Raw genomic sequence first — 9863 nt, forward strand, 5'->3', positions numbered from 1 at the left:
TCTCTCTCTCTCTGATGGAATTGTGGGTGATCATTTCCCAACAGCAGTTATGCAGGAGGCCTCTGAAGAAATGAAAAAGAAAAAGTCAGAAGAATCGCTCCCTTCAAATAAGATTAGGAAGATGTATATAACATGGAAAGAATGCAAATTTTTGCTGAGAAACACCACCCAAATAAGGCTGTAGCAGTGGGAGCAATGAGTCTGTTTAACAACAACGCAATGTGTCATTTCCATGAAATCCTCAGAATGAGGCAAAAGTGTCATGGGGTAGGTTCTTTGTCAAATTTGCATGCAAAGAAAGATTCTACTGAGCCAATAGATAACAGTGATTCTTCAGTGATAGTGAAGGTCATCCTACATAATTGCTCACCTTTCTCTTGTCCCGCTTCCACCAGCCAGAAAGGTTTTCAATGGTAAGTGTGGGTGAATTTGTTTATATTTTTTATTGTTTCACATAATATGGTTTTGTAATCATTTCTATATAAATATCTTTAGGTTGTAGAATGAATCATCTGTTTCCATTGTTTCTTAGAAGAAGGTAGTCTCCAGTGTAGTCTTTAGTGTTATTCTGTAGTTCTTATTTAAACAAATATGGTTTATGTACATTGACATCGACATGTGCAGAAATATGAGAAAATAAGCAGTGTGATCACAAATTATGGTGTGTCTACATTGAAAATTATTTCATTAAAGGATACACTGCCACTAATCTCTATCAAAATATTCCCCCACTCGGATACACTTATGCCATCATGCTCATCACTTTCTGAAGCCACTGTTTGAAAGTCTTCCTTCCTGACTGTCTTCAGGTAGCACCTTTGGGGCTGCCATGACATTCTCAATAAATTCAAAACATTGAGAGCAATAAAGGTCAAATAAAATATTATGGTGTGTCCATACCCACCTTCACTGGATCTGGCTCCTCATGACTGCCAGCTCTTCACTGAAGTCAAAACAACCACGAAAGGAAAAGATTTTGAATGGGTTCGTAGCATCCAGGCAGCCACTCAGAGTCCATTTGAAGATACTGCCAAAGAGAATTTCTAGAGCTTCCTGAGAGAGTGGCCAGGGTGATGAGACAAGTGTGAGTGAACGGGGGGAGGAAGAGATCGATGGTGCCTAATGGCTACGTGACTTTTATTCTTAACTTTTTATAAATATAAGCATTCTACTGTAACTTATGATCACATCTCCTATGAATGACATCTATTTGTATTACATAGAGCATGCCAATCTGTTTTAGAACAATGGGCTCATTATGCTATTCAATGTCACTCCTGGAACCCTGGATGAGACAAGTGTGAGTGAACGGGGGGAGGAAGAGATCGATGGTGCCTAATGGCTACGTGACTTTTATTCTTAACTTTTTATAAATATAAGCATTCTACTGTAACTTATGATCACATCTCCTACGAATGACATCTATTTGTATTACATAGAGCATGCCAATCTGTTTTAGAACAATGGGCTCATTATGCTATTCAATGTCACTCCTGGAACCCTGTAATAGATTATCTATCTATCTATCTATCTATCTATCTATCTATCTATCTATCTATCTATCTATCTATCTATCTATCTATCTATCTATTATCTATCAATTATCTACCTATGTATCTATTTAAATGAAATAAAAAATTTACTGGCACTTGCCCTGATTTCTCCTAGATGACAATATTAATCCCACAAAAAATTTGAAAATTAGAAATTTCATATTTTATCATTTACTTTCTTTATCATTTTACTTCTCCCAATCATTTTAACTTTGGAATTTTCCTAGCTTGGTGTAGTAAATTGAGAATTTCTACCCAAAGTAGATGATTGATAACTGAAGTTAATAGATCATTTTCTTGTTGCCACATAAGAACAGGAAATTACCAATCTTGGTTATTAAATTATTATAATTAGAAGTTGCAATGATATATGCTCAGAAATACTTCAACTAAAGAACTTCATTTATCCATGTGTCTGTCATTGGCATGACTAAGGAAAGCAAGATATAAATTCATCCAGTTTCGCTTTTTAAATCATAAAAACAAGCCTCAATTCAAGTTTTGTCCAGTGAACCCACCATGTGACTCAGTCTGTCTTCTTGTTCCCAGAAAGAATTTCACTTCTATGACAATAAGTACCATCTGCTGACAGTGATGAAAATACTAAGGGATTTCAATAGTCTTCACAATTGTTCTCTCTATGAATAGATTTCAATATTATTCACAAATATGTTCTCTCTATGAATTATTTTCTCCATATTTTTATGCTTTATTTGTACAAAAGCACCATATGACTTATTGCTTTATACTTTATGTGAATTTATATTTTGTATATTATCTTTTATAAAAGTACAATATAGTTTATAAGGTATGCCTTATTTGTACAAAGTACAAATGTCCTCTCTCCTTCAACCCCTCTGACTGTGCTCTGGATACTGGCCCCACTATTCTCCCATGTAAATTAATTAACTGTCTCTTTACATTACGTTTCTTCATTAATAGTATGGGGCCATCTGTAATACAACTCACAGAAGAATTATTGAGACTTTAAACAAAATGTGCAGAAGAAACATTTACATGAGCACATGGTGCACCAATGATGTCCCTGAACAGATATTAGTTTTATTATTAGAAATGCCTCATGTCCACCAAAATCAAACACCAGATAGTCATGTTTATGAATCAGGGATAATGAAGATGTGGGAGATGTAGAAAGTCATATCTACTTTCCTCTGCTTAGAGGTGAAATTTCCCTGAATCAAGCTCCTGCAGATGTGGACTCTAGAGTTGGATGGGTGCTTTGTGGATCCAACACTTTAGGTCAGCAGTGGATGCCAAAGCCTGTAAGGCAAACAGATTTCTGTAACAAATTTCATTGGTCAAGCATCTGTAGGTCACCTATTTGTGTAGTAAGCACTGTGCTCGGAGCTGTGAATGTAGAGAAAAAGCATATAAATTTGTTATTGCCCTAGAGCAGTGGTAGCAAATCTATGACATGCGTGTTGTTCTTCTTTTAAGACAAAAGATTTTAATGAATGAGATGTTTCTTGAAAGAAAAAAATCAAGTTAGCACAGTATATAGACACCCATGTTTATTATAGAAATATCCACAATATCCAAACTATAGTAACACCCTGTCTGTCAATGGAAAAATGAATAGAGAAATACTGTATATACACACACAATAGAATATTACTTAGACACTAAAAGGGAAACAAAATTCTTTGCTCATAAGATGGATGGAACTGTAGGTCATCACATGTAGAGAAATAACAGTATGTTGCATGTTTTCTTATGTATGTGGAAACTCCAATAAAAATACTAAAGAGAGAGACATAGACATAGACGGAGGCAGAGAAAACATGAAAACAGAAGAACTTGTAGTAGGGGAGAGAAAGTGAGCAAAGGGAAATTTGGCAGGAAGGGCTAGGGAGAAATGGGTGGCTAAAATGATTCAAATAAGGCATGAATGTGCCAAATTGAAGCTCATCAATCTGTATAAATGACATCTATCAATATGTAAGTGTAGTAACTTTATGTATAAATATGACATGTGAGCAACATTGATAAAATTTGATAATGACCACTTAGTTATGGAATTGTAAGACATTTTTAGAATCTATCTCTTTTGTATCTCTGTTGACAAATTGTATATAATTCTACATGCGCCCATGTAAACACACCTTCATGCACATACAATGGTAGGAATATTCCTTGTTGTCATTCTTTGCAATTGTAATCACTACTAATCTCACAGAAGCCCATTTGAAGGATGAAAGTGGCAACTTGCATTAGTCTTGTACTACAGCACTTATTCTTCTCCCAGTCATCTTAACTTTTGTACTTCCCTGGCTTGAGGTAGAAAAGCTGGAGAACATGATGTTCCAGGACAGGCTGGACAGCACCTCCCACAGCACCTAGCACAGCACGGATCACTGGCCTGGTCTCAGCTTTTATTAATATTAATGTTTATATCCCAAAGCACCTCACCTCCAGAAAAGTCATGTGCACAAATTTGGAGATTAAGGGGACACCACAATCTTTAAAGAATGCCCCAAATATGTCTCAGAGCACAATCATAGACAAAAATACTGTTACAAAAAAAAAAAAAATCAAGTCAGAACAAAATCAGATAATAGCACAAACTGAGAACCTTAAATGTACTTTTCCTTATCATCTTATTCCCAGAAAGAGTGGCATTAGCATGCTTAATGGTGGCAATAACAAAGACAGTTCTTAAGAATCGCAAGAACACTAGGGGATTCTCATAATGGCCACAAAAGTTGAATTATGTTCTTCTAATCAGTTATTTTCATTCATAAAATTCAACTTTTTATAACTAACCATAGTAGATGACTGAAGTTTAGCGAACTATATTGAGTAAAAATGACTATATTTAGAGCTGCAGGGCTCCTGTTTTTAATGTTTATGTTGGACTGTGAATATAGTTCAATGGCATAGTGCTGCTTAGTGTGTGACTGGCCTTGGGTTCTACTCCTAATATTGCAAAAATAATAAGCAAAGTTTTAAAAGGACTGTTCCTGACTCTATAGCTGAAAACTATGTATATTTATATGTATTCATACCCACTTACACTTTCAAATAAGGGGCTATATTTTCTTCTTTCTTTATATCGTTAATGGAATCAATCCCAGAAGAACCATTCTGAAAGATAAAAATGATAAATTTTAACATGAGTTGTCCTTTATAGCTCATGATGTAACACTCTTCCACTCCTGGTCATGTCAGTTGTTGAAAAATTTGGCTACAGGTAGAAAATCCAGAGACTGAATATTGCAGACTAGACTTGAGGACTTTCAAAATTTATATTTTTTTGTAGTTCATCATTAATAAGTAACACGTCTGCTATAAATTTTTTTCAGATAAGTAGAGCTGTGACTTGGCCTATATTTCTATCATCAGAAAGAATTATGCTAAAATGCCCAGTCTCTAGGACAAGAAAAGCTCATTTGGTAAAAATAATTAATATTAGAAGACTCCCTACTACAGCGCATAAGCTTTTTCTCCTTTCAGTCTTCATCAAGTTGTCCAGCACACATGGCACTTAGATGACTTAAATAAGACAAGAAGCACTTCTCATAGTATGTTGGATATAATGGCCATACCAAAGGTTTAGCTTTTATTAAACACTGGCTAACTTTTCTGTTGCCTTCCAATAGATTGGACACACACACACACACACACACACACACACACACACACACGTCAAATAACAAGCAGGAAATCCTCTGATATCCAAAAAATTTATAGCCTTCATATTTTTTTTCACTTGCTATATACCTTTTACAACAAACTCGACAGCCACTGCTTAGACTTTAAGGTGGGCTTTATCTTTCCTTTCTTTTAAATCTTTCTCAGATTGTTACTTTGTGATTTTTTTAATCTTTTTTGAGACACGTTCTCATTATGCAGTTCAGGCTATTCTTGTGTTCACTTTGTGGGCCATGATGGTCTTGAACTGACAACAATCCTCCAGCCTCAGCCTCCCGAGTGCTAGGATTACAGTTGTGCACCACCATGTGCAGCCTGTACTTTGTAAATCTGACCAACTGCCAGTAAACTTACCTCTGAGTAAGTTTGAATCAGTGTTCTTATCTTAAACCAACAAAGACCAGAGAAAGGAGCTAATTAACCCTGCAACTGTAATTTAAGAATTTAGAACACACAAGAAGTATTTTATGTATGTAACTCACACTGGGAATCAAAAATATATCTACCAGCTAGCTAAAGTTTGAAATTTGATTTCTCCTATAAACCTTCCTTAGGCCCAACAGGACTTTGGCCATTCAGCCCTGGGCTGGAGTTCTTCCAGCCTGCAGACAACTGTGAGCAGCACCAAGCTGGTGATGACCAGCAAGAGCTGGCCTTGGGGCTCCCGAGGCCAGGAGGAGACCCTGCACTGTGTCTCATTCTGTGCTTACTCTGTATTTACTGAAAAGATGACCCCTGTTTCAACCCTCCTGTCTTGGAAGGCCCTCATGGGCTTGAGTCTTGGCCTTGTGCCTCCTCCCTAGGTGGCCACTCAGGTGCACTGTTGGTCTTGGTCCCTGTTCCAGCTGATTGTTGTCATCACCCATTCTCATACTGTGCTTCTTTTCAGCTCTGTCAGCCTGCCTCCCCCCTGACCCCCAGATATCCCAGCACACTTAAGCTAATCAGCTTTTTGTCTTTGCCTGTTAAGGCACAAATCATTTTTTAAAAATTACTTTCTTTTGCCAACTGATTAGACCAAGTCCTTCTTGCAGTTCCCAGCAGAGGCCAGGTGATCACACACACACACACACACACACACACACACACACACACACACGTCTTCCCTTTTCTAGTTGTTTCATCCAGTGTCAGATTCTCAAGTCTCTCTCCCTGTGGGAAACTCTTCAAGTCTGACAGACTGAGAGCTCTCCTTGCTGTGAGCCACGTTTGCATCCTACATAGCACTCTTGGTGCAGGCATGTCTCACAACAGTTTGAGGCTTGCCTGGGTATTGCTCTCAGTGTGGGCCTGCCTCACAAGCTGTTAGAAAACAACTCTCTCTTCGGGTCTCCCCTGCCTTCCACTTGGGGTTGTAGGTTTCATCTGACCCAGTCCATGTCAGATTTTTTTTCGGTCCTAATGGGAAGGGTCCCTTTGGGCTCCCAAAACCTTATCACAGTGCTATAGCACACTGCTGTTCCAGAATTGTCCTCATTCCCCTCAGGTTTCATTTGTGCTGATAAGGGTAGATTCTCTGGGCTATGGGATTTCAATTTTTCATGCATATTATTTTATTAAGTGACTAAGGAACTGACAGTGCCTGGCTTTGCACTAGTTTTTTGCAGTGCTGTTTCATGCTCCTCACTTGAGCATGGCACAAGCCCCAGAAAGGTAGCCTGATGGGGGCTGGAGGCGTGGGCTCTGGACTCACAGCACCTGAGTTTCAGTCATGGGCTGAAATTGTCTGGCTGATCTTGGATGTCTGCATTCCCTGTCGCATAAGGTCTTCCTAGGAATTGAAATTTCCTGGTTCCAGAGCTGGGGTGGATGAGTTAGTGTTTCACACAGGCAATGTTTCAGCAGCCCAGGAATGTGGTCATATCTGTCATAGAAATCATGGGTGCCATATCCATGTCCACAAGAGCACCAGTGATGATCTCCATTATGTGTTTGTAAGAAAGCACAGGAGGGGTGGGATAGGGACTTAGCTGCTTGATCCCCAGGCAATGCTGGCCACCCCAAGAGGCCTTAATAAAGGTAAAATCACCCACCGGTAGTATTAATGTCCTACTGAGGTTGCTACTCTTTATGAATTAATTATAATGTAAAGCTATTTCTCTCTAACCCCATATTATCTGTTGCATTTATACACATAATTTACAAAGCAGTATGTCTTCCTTATAGTCACTCTTAACTACAGAAACAAAACAAACCCCAAATCATGTACTCCTTACTTACTAGAGGCATCCTCTGATGAATCAGAGAAAAATTCCCTAAGGACTTATGATTTCATCATACATTTTTTTGCTCCACATCACCAATTTCATTTACCTTTCTTCTTTGGTTAAAATAATTCATTCTGGAATCACTGTAATTGCTTCCCTTGCTATAAAGTGTGTGTGTGTGTGTGTGTGTGTGTGTGTGTGTGTGTGTGTGTGTGATGGTTGAGTGGCTGCATCGACTGTGTAAGAAAAACTCAACTAACTTGGCTCAGCAATTCCATACTCTTGGGTTTGGAAGACCTGCCTGGGGAATTGCCACCTGCATGGTACAAAGAGGAAATGAAGAAGGCCAGATGGGCTTTTGCTTCTTTGGAACAGCTCTAGTCTTTGCCTTCAGTTTGGGCAGCATCTCCTGGTTCCAGCACTGGCCTGGATAGTTTTCAGCTTCTGGCCTGGACCCTCAGCTTTCCAGCTTGGAGTTTGGCCACCCATTGCAATCCTCCAGCCTTCTGATAAGGATTCTCCCAGGGCACTGCAGTGACCTTCAGACTTCTGACTGTAGCCTTCATTCTCCAGTGTGCAGAAGCCTTCTGCACTCTTCCACATCCAACACTGATGGCCTTTGTAAGCCAATCTTATAAATTCTTATATATATTTGCATATCTTGTACTGTATCTGTCTCTCTAGAAAACACTGACTAGTACTGTGTATATAGGTGACCTGCAACTAAACTTGGGGGCCCACAACAGAAGGTTGTCAGTGAGCCTCACACATAGTAAGAAATAGACACATAATGGTGTATATGATGCTCAACATCCAGATCCTCCCATACCCAGAATAGGCTCGGAGGGCTTCAGAGTCACCCTAAGGGGAATTCTGGGGTAGCCAGGTGTGTCACTGAGGCAGGAAGTGGTTTATGGATTCTTCTTGGACCATAACATCTCTACCACTGCACAGCTGCCAGATTCAGGCCAACGAGGTATTGTGGGAGGAGCACCCAGGACCAGGAGTCACACTGCACAGCAAGGTAGAGTGCTGGCTACTTCATACCCCTATCATGAGCTTTATAATTTTTGCCTTTTATTTTAAGGAATGAGACATAAACTTTTCTCCTGTTTTGGAGCTTCATGATGATTTAATGCATGTGTGATGCATCAAATCACTGTGATTTTTAAATCAGGGTAAATATGACTCTGCATCTCAAACATTCATCTTTTATGAAACATTCAAAATCCTTTCTCCTACATTTTGAAGTACTAGGCAACATATTAGTTTCATGTATTCTTTCCTCCCACATTAGCTCAGTTAAACCATCTTTTTTAGACAGATACCCTACCTGCTATGGTAACAAGTCCCCCTTAAATCATCCTTAGAAGAAAGTGTACAAATTAAATCATTTCGGATTCTTCTGCAAACTGTAAGTCCAGTCACCGACACCCTAAAGATGCTCTGATAGCAGTCACTTACGCAGTGCTCCCTGGGTGCCAGGTCACGGTTCAAGCATGTGATAACTCCCTTAAGTGTCACAAACACACTGTGAGTCCTGCATATCGTCTCTCTCCTATGGGAGGAAACGCTGAGCTGAGAAATTCCCACAGCTGCAGGGCTCATAAGAAATGAAGCTGGGATTTGAGCTGAAGCAGTCTGGCTGCAGGAGCTGTGTTCTTGCGTTATACATTACTTCATCTTAGAGTCGGAGCAGGTCATTCTTAAGGGAAATCACCTTCCCCACTGGACTCATGCTGGTGAAGGGAACCCTCCTGATTTGTGCCTGGATTTCTTCTTCTGGAGCCTGTGCTGTTAATCAGTTACTACAGGAAAACCTGCTCATAACTCTTCTGGTTGGGAAGACTTTTACACACTGACCTCCTGCCCACAAGTAAGGTTGCTATGAATCAAGAGTCTGGAACATGATTGGATGAAATGAATGCCGGCCCACCTGGCTGCGTGCACAGGTGCTCCTGGGAAAATGTGGGAATATTTATCCAACTCCACATGGGGACACGTATCTCTCAGTCAGTATGTAGCTAAGAAATTCTGTATATGCTCAGCTATAGCAAAGCAAAATTATGAGAGAAAATCTAGATGTTTATAAATCAACATGTTCATAAATCTACATGTTCTACTCTCTGGCAGCAATTCACAAAATTTCCCCATTATTCTTTTTACTCTTTTGGAGCTCTTCACAGGACACTTGAAGGGTTTTGATTTTTGTTTTTGTCCCTCTTGAAGCCTCAGATGATATTATTCAGGCAGAATTGCAGAAACTCAACATTCTCTGAGTGATGGTCCCTTAACCTATCTTTCTGTTTGCTTTTTTATTTTGTTTGAATATTAGCAAAACCAACCACTTCCAAATGTCAAGCCTTCCACATGTTAACCACTTCATTTTTATTGCTTTTTATGTTCATGACACCATAACAACCAGATCTTA

The sequence above is a fragment of the Octodon degus genome, unplaced genomic scaffold (assembly GCF_000260255.1).
Source record: "Octodon degus isolate 3935 unplaced genomic scaffold, OctDeg1.0 scaffold00031, whole genome shotgun sequence".
Lineage (NCBI taxonomy): Eukaryota > Metazoa > Chordata > Mammalia > Rodentia > Octodontidae > Octodon > Octodon degus.